Raw genomic sequence first — 15,080 nt, 5'->3', positions numbered from 1 at the left:
ACAAGAAGTGTTAGTAGGCATAGGTATCCATGCAAGTGTGGAGCATGAAGGGTCACTTGTACGTAGGGTGTACTCAACAGAACTGTTGGGTATAGTTGCATGCAAAGTAAGTCCTACCTGCCACCACCTAGCAGTCACTTTGTATTTGTAGCTCAGCAAGATCCAGAGGGAGGCAATGGATTTTGTGCACCCCTAATAATAGGCTAGAAGACTCATGAGTAAATGGCGCACATAGTGCCAAGTGCTTTTTTGGATGCAATTTGCTATTTTCCCCCACAATTACAGCATCATTGTGCCTGTGTGCCAAGCTGCGAATGATGTTATTAACGGCAATAGCATGGGATTATGAACAAGTCAGTAGTGCTGATTGGCCAGCCCCCTAGTGGAACCCTGAAATGCCCCAGCTTGAAATGATTCCAGGGTTCTCTTGCATCAATTCCTACACTTGTGCATATCATTCATTAGAGCAGGCTGGTTGGGCACATTAGTGCTCCCCACAAGTACTCGCTCGTTTGCACATTAGCGCTCCCCGCGAGTAGCAAGTACACGCAAGTGCAAGGAGCATGTATGGGGCGAGTACCTTTTATGAATGCTGTTGATGTTTTTTCAAATATAGAGGGGGTTTGCCAGGTCGGCCTTTGGTATTGCACTTGTATTCTGTCTCAGTTTGCACTACTGAATCAGGTCCATAAATATTTGGACAGAGACAACTTTTTTCTAATTTTGGTTTTGTACAACTGACATTTTTATGCAATCGTTTTGTTCACCCCGCTGAATTAAAGCTAAAAGTCTGTACTTCAACTGCATCTGAGTTGTTTCATTTAAAATTCATTGTGATCCCCATATGGTTGTAATAGGATTCTCACTGGGGAGGTGGCAAGGGGGGGACTTACTGGATAACTATATTTTTTGAATAACAGCAGATTTCTCATATTTGACAACTGTTATTAATATTTTTTCCTCTCAGTAAACTAACTGCCTGCGTGTCAGTGGGCCCTCTTGCCCACCCAGCCATTTGCCTTGTATGCCTATACCGTGGCCATTACTCAATTCTATAGAGAAGAAATGGAGGAAAGGATAGATAATAGTATGAAAAAAGAAGTAATTAAGAGACTACAGAAAGTGAGTGAACAGAGAAGGGAGAGTGGGCCTAAGGTCTAAGCCAGTGATCCCCAACCAGTGGCTCCGGGGCAACATGTTGCTCCCCAACCCCTTGGATGTTGCTCTCAGTGCCCCCAAACCAGGGAGTTATTTTTGAATTCCTGACTTGGGGGCAAGTTTTGGATGAATAAAAACAATATTTCCTACCAAATAAAGTCCCTGTAAGCTGATAGTGTGCATAGAGGCTGCCTAATGGCCAAACATTTTTTTTTTACTCAGGTAAGTTTATTGAGAAAGCCTATAACAATGCAAACTGACAATTGACAATTGCTTCTGACAGTTATGACTCGGAGCTTAGTGTTACACCCACATCGCAGAAAGATTATTTTACAGAGCATCAACATTTTATATCCAGGTGACTAAGTGTTAATACATTGGTTTCTATAATATATTATTATAGGCGTTGTTCCATTTATTCCAAATTGCCACATATTTATTGTGATTTCCATTTTTTGTGTAAGCGGCTTTTTCAATGTTACACAAGTCCCCAACCGAGTTATACCATTGGTTATAGGATCAGGGCATTTCCAGAGTCGTGTGATCCCTTTTCTGGCTATAAATAGGACTTTCTGCAAAAAATTGTACATCTGTTTTAGGTCATTTTAATGATGTGGTTACCCATAGTAGACACAGTTCCGTGCTCTAGGGATTGGATATTGTAGTAACTCAGATAGGGCACCTAGAATTTAATAAATATTCAGTTTGTTGCAGGACCATAGTGTATGTATAAGAGTACCCTCCTCATGACCACATCTGTTACACATCAATTTTGTGTAGCCTGACCTTGGTTAGGTAGGCCCTATGGATAATGTAGAGTTGGAACAGTCTGTATTTATAGTTTAGCGACACCTGGGTTGGGGTCTTACGCGTTTGCTGCCATTGACAATCAGTGAGGATGGGGAGGTCTTTTTCCCAATTGATTTGCGATCTGGGTATACTTTTATGCACCTTTTGCTTTAGCAGCATCGTATATAGGTTAGATATGAGCCCTTGTTATTTGGAGAAACTGATTGTTAAGTATATGGAACCAGATTGGAATGGGTGGTTGTTGGAGGGTTACAGATTGTTAGCACTGCCAGCATTGGGGCATGGTCTGAGATGCCCCTGGGTAAGTATTTAGTTTGTGAGACTTTAGGAAGGAGACGTTTGCCGACATCATGTCTAGCCGTGAGAGAACATTATGGGAAGCAGAGAAGCAGGAAAATTGTTTCTCTTGCGGGTGGTGGTGCCTCCAAATCTCATGCAAAGTTCCTCCATTAGATATCGGAGGTTAGTGGGGGATTCAGTTAAGTTTGATCCTACTTTACGTAAACGATTGGTTTCTGGATTGAGGATAGTATTAAAGTCCCCAACTAGTAGGCTAAGGGCAGAGTATTCTGCCCATGTTTTAATGCAGTCGTCTGCATAGGGGGGCGCTATATACATGTTTTCTAACACCAGCTCACGTTGCCCATGTTGTATAAAAATGTATCTGCCCTTTTGGTCTATGCTTAGGTTCTCCAGCTTAAAGGGTATTTGTTTATGCACTAAGATTGATACCCCTGGCGAGTATACTGAGTAGGATGAGTGGTACGCCCACCCTATCCAAGGGCGTTTAAGCGCCAGTGTTTTGCTGCCCACCAAGAGGGTTTCTTGCAGAAATGCAGTATGTATTTTGTTGCGTTTCAAAAAATCAAGTACTTGCTTACACTTGATGGGTTTGTTGAGACCCCGTACATTCCAAGTCAGAACATTAACCGCCATTAGCAGTTTGTGGGTATGGTGTACTTGCGCATATTGCTGGATCTAGTAAATCCTGCGCCTGCATCCAGATCCATTCATATTTGGCACCTGAGTTAAAACCATAACTTAAAAACTTGAAACCTTTATGCGTAACATTGCATAACCTGACCCTCCCTTTAGGGTGCGTCGTTTCTCGAGTCAAGCCATTGGTTCAGGTCCTGCGGCGAAGTGAAGAACAGGTTGCTGCCATTAGTTGAGACACGGAGCCTTGCTGGGTAAAACATGGTGTATTGGATGTTTTCTGCTCATAGTCTCCATTTTGCATCCTGGAATTCGGCTCTCAGCTTTTGTACTTCGGACGAGAAGTCGGCATAGATGGAGATTTTCCTGGCTCGGTATTGCAGATTATATTTTCCCCTGGCCATGCGAAGGATGGAATCTCTGTAAATCGCGTTTAGTATGCGTGCCAGAAGGGGTCTAGGCGGTGCGCCCGGTGGTGGTTTTGTCGGAACTCTGTGTGCCCGTGTCACAGCAAAGGTGCCCGACAGCTTGTTTTTATCAAAGTTGTTTAGAAGCCACGTTGTAATGAACTCCAGTGCCGTACCTTCCGCTCTTTCAGGGAAGCCGACCGAGCGTAGGTTGTTACGCCTGAGCCTATTCTCCAGGTCATGTGATTGCGCCATGCAGCTTTGGACATCTTTACGGAGGTTCTGCATTGTTTGCTGAACTGGGGCACAGGCGCCCTCTAGCTCGCTGAGACGCTGTTCTGTAGCAGCAGTACGTTCCCGCAATTTTTGGAGATCTTGCCTGATTATGGATAGATCCAGTTTAATTTCTTCTGTTTTGGCGTTTATCAGCGTGGTGCAGACCTCTTAGTAGATTTTATTTCTGTAAAGTGGGAGCAGTAACCCCCCTCCATCCCTTTTTACTCCTAGTACTAGCCTATTGAAATAAACCACCTGGCTTCTGATACATTTTGTCTGGAGTCAGAAAATAGCAGTGCAGAAACATACAGCCAGACAAATCCTGCTTTCAGTAGCTCGTACCTTTACACATACCCTGAACAGCTGGATTAATGCGCCTTAAATACCGGAAAGCTGCTTAGAATTACGTTTACTTTAATTAGGCGAAAATCGTTTTTAAGAAAAGTAGTACAAACCTTCCAGTTTCATGTTACCCTCTGTCTCTCTGTGCCACTCTCATTTGTTCAGTGTTTTACCCTGTTTATAACCATTTTGGCCAAGTAAGAACCTTCAGACTTAGTATTGTCATCTCAACTGTCCTGATTTTAACAGCTCAGCAAGCAGCCCTGGATTCTTACTGAGTCCCTCATGTCCCTTTCATCTCCTGCACTGAGGGCTAAAAAAGATACAATGTTTCTCAAACTTAATTAAATAAGTAGTTTTTTTTTGTCAGAGAGCCCAAAAACATTAACAAGCTACACCTGCGCTTAAGCTAAATAGGGGAACTGAGACCTGCAGCTTAAAGGGCAATTTCACCTTTTACTTTAGCAAAACTGTAATAACACATAAAGGAAGACCCCAAACCCCACAGAAATGTGTTCAAACTTTAAATAATCTGCCAAATTTTGTAAAATGGGAGTTGTATTTAGGGGGGGGGTCTGGACCCAAAAAATGGGTGTGGTCAAAAAAATGCCGCGCTATGCTCCCCATATTGTATATAAAGGTGCCTCCGCGGGAAGGAGGTCCTAATGAAATTCAGGCTGAATGATCATTCTTTGCACTCTGAAACATATATTGGAATGTTTTGCTCTCCTTGAAGATTGTGCCGCCGGCTGGAATGGAACCCGGGACACCATTGCTGCAGGAGCCCTAAACCAAAAGTGAACTCATGCACAAGGGTGGGGCATCCGGCTTTTTGTTCCAGTCACACTCTGGGACCTATCTATACAATCGTTTTCTGCCAATGACTTTATTTCCCATGTCTCTCTCCTTGGCTGGGTGTCAGGCTAAGTTTCTACACTAGAGACCTGTCTGCCTTCTGAATGTTAGTTATTCAGGCCTAAGGCTTAAACACCAAACAGATGAATTTTGGTTGTTTGTCAACTAAACCAAAGCTGTACTGTCTTTGTAGAAATGTCAATAAATTGCCCAGGAAGTTATTTTATTTGATTGATCTCATCCCTAATTCTCCCATCCGATGCATGCGCGAACACAACCCCCCCATACGGAGCAGTGGGGAGAGGTCTCCATTACTCCGTATGGGAGCAAAATGTAAAGATTTGGCTGCAGCGGGCGGCATGCCAGCCCTAAGTTTGTGCCGCCCTAGGCCCGGGCCTTTGTGGCCTCGCCTGTCAACATACATCCTATCCAGTGCCTGGAGGGGATCGGAGAATAGTGAATAAATATGAAGGTCAGTAACAGTAATGAAGAGCCAATCACAGATTAGAAGCTTTCAAGCTTTCAAGTCGATTCTCCCTTAGTCCATCTCTTATTAAAGGGCCACATATGGCCGGCTCATATAGAAGTCTGATTGTCAGAACATTTTGGGCTCATTCCATCCACACGTGCAGTTGGTCTGCGCCAAAATGAACTCATTGCAGAGGTCCTCAATGACACTGGAGGAAAATTACTAAAAAGTTACCAAAATAAATACTTGGCTTGTGATTAATCCTTCTTCTGGAACTCCCAGCACCCTTGGGTCCATCCTTTTTGGTTTAGCATTTAGGGGAATATTCACATATTATTCACATTATTATTTCCCACACATCTCCAGTTTGGGACACACTGGAGATTTGTTAAGGACAATCATATAGTTGAAATATGAAGGTTAATATGTATATGTGAGTAAAGAATAGTTATGATTGGTATTTACCCTGTGTGTATTTAAAAGCACTAAATGACAATGCTGAGGGCAGTAGGAGACAATATATGATCTTCTGGATACATCTCTCTCACACCAACAGGGTTAGCTTGGGAGACTGATTCTCCTATCTGTATCCTACTCCCCCCAAGGTTATATACATATTAACATTCTGCGATGTAGGTACAAGGGTTCCCCTAATGATAGCCCAGGGAAATAAAATGCAACTGAAAATACTGAATGTTCCCTGCAGGTCTCACCTCAGTGTTAAAGGTGGTACTGGGAATACAATCTTAGCTAGTAAGAAATAGAACAAATCAATTTGCATTAACTTTATCTCTCTATAATGATGCCCACCGGGATGCTTCCCATGATGGTTCCTATAATAATGCCCACCGGGATGCTTCCCATGACGGTTCCTATAATGATGCCCACCGGGGCGCTTCCCATGACTGTTCCTATAATAATGCCCACCGGGACGCTTCCCATGACGGTTCCTATAATAATGCCCACCGTGACGCTTCCCATGACGGTTCCTATAATAATGCCCACCGGGACGCTTCCCATGACGGTTCCTATAATAATGCCCATCGGGACACTTCCCATGATGGTTCCTATAATAATGCCTGCTGGGACGCTTCCCATGATGGTTCCTATAATGATGCCCACCATGACGCTTCCCATGACGGTTCCTATAATGATGCCCACCGGGACGCTTCCCATGACAGTTCCTATAATAATGCCCATCGGGACGCTTCCCATGACGGTTCCTATAATGATGCCCATCGGGACGCTTCCCATGATGGTTCCTATAATAATGCCCACCGGGATGCTTCCCATGACGGTTCCTATAATGATGCCCACCGGGACGCTTCCCATGACTGTTCCTATAATAATGCCCACCGGGACGCTTCCCATGACGGTTCCTATAATAATGCCCACCGGGACGCTTCCCATGACGGTTCCTATAATAATGCCCACCGGGACGCTTCCCATGACGGTTCCTATAATAATGCCCATCGGGACACTTCCCATGATGGTTCCTATAATAATGCCCGCTGGGACGCTTCCCATGATGGTTCCTATAATGATGCCCACCATGACGCTTCCCATGACGGTTCCTATAATGATGCCCACCGGGACGCTTCCCATGACAGTTCCTATAATAATGCCCATCGGGACGCTTCCCATGACGGTTCCTATAATAATGCCCACCGGGACGCCTCCCATGATTGTTCCTATAATGATGCCCATCGGGACGCTTCCCATGATTTTTCCTATAATGATGCCCATTGGGTCACTTCCCATGGTTGTTCCTATAATGATGCCCATCGGGATGCTTCCCATGATGGTTCCTATAATAATGCCCACCGGGACACTTCCCATGATGGTTCCTATAATAATGCCCACCGGGACGCTTCCCATGATGGTTCCTATAATAATGCCCACCGGGACGCTTCCCATGATGGTTCCTATAATGATGCCCATTGGGACACTTCCCATGACTGTTCCTATAATAATGCCCACCTGGACGCTTCCCATGACTGTTCCTATAATAATGCCCACCGGGACGCTTCCCATGACGGTTCCTATAATGATGCCCATCGGGACGCTTCCCATGATTGTTGCTATAATGATGCCCACCGGGACACTTCCCATGGTTGTCCCTATAATGATGCCCATCGGGACGCTTCCCATGATTGTTCCTATAATGATGCCCATCGGGACGCTTCCCATGACGGTTCCTATAATGATGCCCACCGGGACGCTTCCCATGATGGTTCCTATAATAATGCCCACGGGACACTTCCCATGACGGTTCCTATAATAATGCCCACCGGGACGCTAGTCCCATGACGGTTCCTATAATAATGCCCACGCGGACGCTTCCCCATGACGGTTCCTATAATAATGCCCACCGGGACGCTTCCCATGCGAGTTTCCTATAATGATGCCCATCGGGACGCTTCCCATGACGGTTCCTATAATAATGCCCACCGGGACACTTCCGACGGTTCCTATAATAATGCCCACCGGGACGCTTCCCATGACGGTTCCTATAATAATGCCCACCGGGACGCTTCCCATGACGGTTCCTATAATGATGCCCATCGGGACGCTTCCCATGACGGTTCCTATAATAATGCCCACCGGGACACTTCCCATGATGGTTCCTATAATGATGCCCATCGGGACGCTTCCCATGACGGTTCCTATAATAATGCCCATCGGGACGCTTCCCATGACGGTTCCTATAATAATGCCCACCGGGACGCTTCCCATGAGGTTTCTATAATAATGCCCACGGGACGCTTCCCATGACGGTTCCTATAATAATGCCCATCGGGACGCTTCCCATGACTGTTCCTATAATAATGCCCATGACTGTTCCTATAATAATGCCCACCGGGACGCTTCCTATAATAATGCCCACCCGACGCTTCCCATGACGGTTCCTATAATAATGCCCACCGGGACGCTTCCCATGACGGTTCCTATATTAATGCCCACCGTGACGCTTCCCCCGATGACGGTTTCCTATAATAATGCCACCGGGGACGCTTCCCATGACGGTTCCTATAATAATGCCCATCGGGACACTTCCCATGATGGTTCCTATAATAATGCCCGCTGGGACGCTTCCCATGATGGTTCCTATAATGATGCCCACCATGACGCTTCCCATGACGGTTCCTATAATGATGCCCACGGGACGCTGTCCATGACAGTTCCTATAATAATGCCCATCGGGACGCTTCCCATGACGGTTCCTATAATGATGCCCATCGGGACGCTTCCCATGATGGTTCCTATAATAATGCCCACCGGATGCTTCCCATGACGGTTCCTATAATGATGCCCACCGGGGCGCTTCCCATGACTGTTCCTATAATAATGCCCACCGGGACGCTTCCCATGACGGTTCCTATAATAATGCCCACCGTGACGCTTCCCATGACGGTTCCTATAATAATGCGGCCAGCACCGGGACGCTTTCCCCCATGACGGTTCCTATAATAATGCCCATCGGGACACTTCCCATGATGGTTCCTATAATAATGCCCGCTGGGACGCTTCCCATGATGGTTCCTATAATGATGCCCACCATGACGCTTCCCATGACGGTTCCTATAATGATGCCCACCGGGACGCTTCCCATGACAGTTCCTATAATAATGCCATCGGGACGCTTCGCCATGACGGTTCCTATAATAATGCCCACCGGGACGCCTCCCATGATTGTTCCTATAATGATGCCCATCGGGACGCTTCCCATGATTTTCTATAATGATGCCATTGGGTCACTTCCCATGGTTGTTCCTATAATGATGCCCATCGGGCATGCTTCCATGATGGTTCCCTATAATAATGCCCACCGGGACACTTCCCATGATGGTTCCATATAAATGCCCACCGGACGCTTCCCATGATGGGTCTATAATAATGCCCACCGGGACGCTTCCCATGATGGTTCCTATAATGATGCCCATTGGGACACTTCCCATGACTGTTCCTATAATAATGCCCACCTGGACGCTTCCCATGACTGTTCCTATAATAATGCCCACCGGGACGCTTCCCATGACGGTTCCTATAATGATGCCCATCGGGACGCTTCCCATGATTGTTGCTATAATGATGCCCACCGGGACACTTCCCATGGTTGTCCCTATAATGATGCCCATCGGGACGCTTCCCATGATTGTTCCTATAATGATGCCCATCGGGACGCTTCCCATGACGGTTCCTATAATGATGCCCACCGGGACGCTTCCCATGATGGTTCCTATAATAATGCCCAGGTGTACAACTTCCATGACGGTTCCTATAGATAATGCCCAACCCGGGACGCTTCCCATGACGGTTCTATAATAATGCCACCGGGACGCTTCCCATGACGGTTCCTATAATAAATGCCACGGGACGCTTCCCATGACGGTTCCTATAATGATGCCCATCGGGACGCTTCCCATGACGGTTCCTATAATAATGCCCACCGGGACACTTCCCATGACGGTTCCTATAATAATGCCCACCGGGACGCTTCCCATGACGGTTCCTATAATAATGCCCACCGGGACGCTTCCCATGACGGTTCCTATAATGATGCCCATCGGGACGCTTCCCATGACGGTTCCTATAATAATGCCCACCGGACACTTCCCCTTGGTTCCTATAATGATGCCCATCTGGGACGCTTCCCATGACGGTTCCTATAATAATGCCCATCCGGACGCTTCCCATGACGGTTCCTATAATAATGCCCACCGGGACGCTTCCCATGACGGTTCCTATAAAATGCCCACCGCGGACGCTTCCCATGACGGTTCCTATAATAATGCCCATCGGGACGCTTCCCATGACTGTTCCTATAATAATGCCCACCGGACGCTTCCCATGAAGGTTCCTATAATAATGCCCACCGGGACCTTCCCATGACGGTTCCTATAATAATGCCCACCGGGACGCTTCCCATGACGGTTCCTATAATAATGCCCACCGGGACGCTTCCCATGACGGTTCCTATAATAATGCCCACCGGGACGCTTCCCATGACGGTTCCTATAATAATGCCCATCGGGACGCTTCCCATGACGGTTCCTATAATAATGCCCACCGGGACGCTTCCCATGACGGTTCCTATAATAATGCCCATCGGGACGCTTCCATGACTGTTCCATAATAATGCCCACGGGACGCTTCCCATGACGGTTCGCTATAATAATGCCCACCGGGACACTTCCCATGACGGCTTCCTATAATATCCGATGCCCACCCGGACCACTTCCCATGATGGTTCCTATAATGATGCCCATTGGGGACGCTTCCCATGACTGTTCCTATAATAATGCCCACCGGGACGCTTCCCATGACTGTTCCTATAATAATGCCCACCGGGACGCTTCCCATGACTGTTCCTATAATAATGCCCACCGGGACGCTTCCCATGACGGTTCCTATAATGATGCCCATTGGGACGCTTCCCGATGGGCATCATTTACAGACTGTATAAATAGAACCACTGGCACTCCAGTGGAGCTTGCTCTGGTGGTAGGTGCTCTGTAAGTGATTGCTCTTGAAGTGGGGGCTCTGTAAGTGGAGTTATAAACTCAGGAGTTAAACACTAAGGAAGTTTAAAACAAGGTACTAAGTTTGCATTTTTTCAAAGTCTTTTCACCTATTTCTGTTTAACTGTTCCTGTAACTGGGAGTATGAGTTGTAGCAACATTGAAGGTCTGACAGAGTGCACAGCCTGCCACATGTATGCAGTTGTGGAACAACAGTTCCAAGGTGCATACCTCTGTTGTGGATGTGAGCGAGTTGCCACTTTAGAGGCTCGCGTTAGAGCACTAGAGGAACAAGTTGCAACACTGCGTTCTATTGACAATCTTGAGAGAAGTCTCTTGCTAACTGAACAAGAACTAGCGGGGTCAGATAGTATGGGGGGAGGGGAGCAAGGAAAGGATGATAGGGCAGTAAGCTGGGTGACAGTTAGAAAATCTAGTGTGGGTAAAAGGAAAAGGGAGGCTGCTCCAGGGTTTGCGCATCCCAACAGATTTGCCAGATTGTGTGAAGAAGATGGGAGTGTGAACTCTGGACTGGCGGTTCTAGATGAGGCTGATCTCTCTAACAGCCGGGAGACCAGTTTCACTAGTAGTGGTGGGGAGGAGAGCAGAGCTAGGCCTAAACAGATGGTGGTTATAGGGGATTCGATCATTAGGAAAGTGGACAGGGTAATCTGTCGAGCGGATCGCTTCAACCGGACAGTTTGCTGTCTTCCTGGTGCCAGGGTTCGGCATGTGGTTGATCGGGTCGACACATTATTGGGAGGGGCTGGGCATGACCCGGCTGTCTTGGTACATATCGGTACTAGCAACAAAATGAACGGTAGGTGGGGGACTTTAAATAGTGAGTTCAGGGATCTAGGCTCTAAAATTAAGCAAAGGTCCTCCAATGTCATTTTTTCAGAAATGTTGCCGGTGCCACGTGCAAGTTTAGGGAGACAGCGGGAGCTTAGGGAGCTAAATGCGTGGCTAAAGTCTTGGTGTAGGAAGGAAGGGTTTGGGTTCCTAGAGCACTGGGCTGACTTTTCCTTGGGGTACAATCTATACAGCCCTGACGGATTGCACCTCAATGGAAGGGGGTCTACTGTGCTAGGGGAGAGAATGGTTAAGAGGCTGGAGGAGTGTTTAAACTAGACAAGGGGGGTGGGGTGGGTGAGCTAGAGTTCTATAGGAAAATTAGAGTAGATGGGGCAGGGGGACTAGCAAAGGGTTGTGGGGGAGGAGTGAGGGGGGCATATAGTTTATCAGATAAGGAGTTTCCGTTACAAGGAAAACCGTCTCATATGTGCCTTAGCTCTAACTCTCCATTAGCTAATGTAAGCATCAGAGGGAGAAGTAATAATCTCCGCTGCATGCTGGCTAATGCGCGTAGCTTGTCGGGAAAAATAGGGGAGTTGCAGGCTATTGCATGTATTGAAAATTATGATTTAATTGGTATCACTGAGACCTGGTGGGATGATAAATGCGACTGGGCTGTGAATTTAAATGGGTATACACTTTTTAGGAGGGACAGAGAGATTAAAAAGGGTGGAGGGGTTTGTCTTTATGTAAAGTCAGATTTAAAGCCATGTAATAAAGACATTACCAATGAAAACGTTGAATCTCTTTGGGTAGAAATTTCAGTAGGGCTGAAGGTCACAAAGAAAATGATCATTGGTGTATGTTATAAACCACCCCGTATAGATGAGGGGGATGAGTCCCAGCTATTGTTGCAAATGGAGGAGGCTTCAAAATTGGGTCAAGTTGTTATTATGGGGGACTTTAATTATCCGGACATTGACTGGAGTAATGGGGTGGCTAAGTCAGAAACAGCTAGTAGGTTTGTAAAGTTTTTATTTCAGGCGGTTCAAGAACCCACTAGGAATGACTCTATGTTGGACCTGGTGATATCTAATAATACTGAACTCATCTCTAACATTTGTGTGGGTGAGCATTTGGGGAACAGTGATCACAACATGGTCTCCTTTGAGATAATAATGCAGAGACAGCTCTATAAGGGAGTAACTAAAACACTCAATTTTAGACGTGCAGACTTTGCCAGTATAAGGGCATCTCTGCAATGTGTCAACTGGGAAAGGCTTTTCATGGGGTTAGACACAGAAGGAAAACGGAACATCTTTAAAACATTGCTTTGCAAGTATACACAACAGTATATCCCCCTTGTAAGCAAGGAGAGGCATCGCAAAGCAAAACCTTTATGGCTGAATAAAAGTGGTAGCGTCGAGGTTGGTAAGAAAAAACGTGCTTTTAGGGCATTCAAGTTAGCTGGGACAGCGGAAACTTTCATCAGGTACAAGGAAGCAAATAAAGCAGCAAAAAAGCTATCAAGCAAGCTAAAATAGAGATAGAAAGGGATATTGCTGCTAGGAGTAAAAAGAATCCAAAATTATTTTTTAATTATGTGAATAGTAAAAAAATGAAGCAAGAAGGGATGGGAACCTTATTATCACGGGGGGGTACGTTGGTTGATGAGAACGGGGAAAAAGCTGAAATTTTTCATCTGTCTATACATCTGAGGAGCCAGATAATGAAGGCTTCCCTTTTAATATGCCCAGTTCTAGTAATTTAGCTACTGACGCGTGGGTCACTCGGGGGGGAATTTCAAAAGAGACTTGAACATGTAAAGGTAAACAAAGGTCCAGGACCGGATGGGATTCATCCCAGGGTATTAAATGAGCTGAGCGCTGTGATTGCCAAACCTCTTCACTTAATTTTTCAGGATTCGTTGAGGTCTGGCATGGTGCCGAGAGACTGGCGGATTGCTAATGTGGTGCCGTTATTTAAAAAGGGATCCCGTTCTCAGCCTGAAAACTATAGGCCTGTTAGTCTGACATCAGTAGTAGGAAAGTGAGGTAATAAGGGATAGGGTACTGTGAATACATTGCAGTTCACAATACTATTAGTTTGTGCCAGCATGGTTTTATGCGTAACAGATCTTGCCAGACTAATTTAGTCGCCTTTTATGAGGAGGTGAGTAGGAACCTCGATGCTGGAATGGCAGTTGATGTCATCTACTTGGACTTTGCTAAAGCGTTTGATACAGTACCTCACAGAAGGTTAATGATCAAATTGAGGATATTGGCCTAGAACATAATATTTGTAATTGGATAGAGAACTGGCTGCAAGGATAGAGTACAAAGAGTGGTGGTAAATGGAACATTTTCTAATTGGACCAGTGTGGTTAGTGGAGTACCGCAGGGTCAGTCCTTGGTCCTTTGCTTTTTAACTTGTTTATTAATGACCTGGAGGTGGGCATAGACAGTACTGTTTCTATTTTTGCTGATGACACTAAATTGTGCAAAACTATAAGTTTCCATGCAGGATGCTGCCGCTTTGCAGAGCGATTTGACAAAATTAGGAAACTGGGCAGCAAACTGGAAAATGAGGTTCAATGTTGATAAGTGCAAAGTTATGCACTTTGGTAGAAATAATATAAACGCAAACTATCTACTGAATGGTAGTGTGTTGGGGTTTCCCTTAATGGAGAAGGATCTAGGGGTTTTTTGTAGATCACAAGTTGTCCAATTCCAGGCAGTGTCATTCTGTGGCTACTACAGCAAATAAAGTGCTGTCTTGTATAAAAAAGGGCATTGACTCAAGGGATGAGAACATATTTTTGCCCCTTTATAGGTCCCTGGTAAGGCCTCACCTTGAGTATGCAGTGCAGTTTTGGGCTCCAGTCCTTAAGAAGGATATTAATGAGCTGGAGAGAGTGCAGAGACTGCAACTAAACTGTTAAGGGGATGGAAGGGTTAAACTATGAGGTTAGACTGTCGAGGTTGAGGTTGTAAAACAATCAGAATATCCAAGGCTATTGTGATACTAATATCTACAGTTAGTACTAGTGTTGTATATATAGTTTATGTATGTGAGTGTATAGATTGGTAGGTGTGGGTTGTGGGTGCTGGGTTTACTTGGGTGGGTTGAACTTGATGGACTCTGGTCTTTTTTCAACCCTATGTAACTATGTAACTATGTAAGGACCCGTTATTTAGACCATCTGGGACCTGAGATTTCCAGATAAGAAGGGCGTCTACCCATCATTTTGATCTTTAATAAATCTACTAAAAATTAATTTAAACAATAAATACACCCAATAAGGTTATTTTGCCTCCAATAAGGAGTAATTATATTTAATATATTTAAGATCAATTACAGGGACTGTTTTATACAAAAAATAAAAGGAAACTATTTTTACGGTTTTTATTAAAATAAAAGGAGAAAGTCGGAGCTTTTTTTTTTTTAATATGGGGGTTTCAAACATTGGATCCCAGTATTACTATCGATATGTACCATCTCTCTCCCTTT

General features: G+C 45.4%; 1 long non-coding RNA gene across 9 annotated transcripts in view; it reads left to right on the top strand.

Annotated features, from left to right (window-relative positions):
* The window catches only part of LOC108645164, a 455,446-nt gene that overhangs the window by 66,690 nt on the left and 373,676 nt on the right, over positions 1–15,080 (top strand). The window lies entirely within an intron of this gene.

The sequence above is a fragment of the Xenopus tropicalis genome, chromosome 8 (genome assembly GCF_000004195.4).
Source record: "Xenopus tropicalis strain Nigerian chromosome 8, UCB_Xtro_10.0, whole genome shotgun sequence".
NCBI classification, from domain to species: domain Eukaryota; kingdom Metazoa; phylum Chordata; class Amphibia; order Anura; family Pipidae; genus Xenopus; species Xenopus tropicalis.
This window is presented reverse-complemented; position numbering and strand designations above follow the sequence as displayed.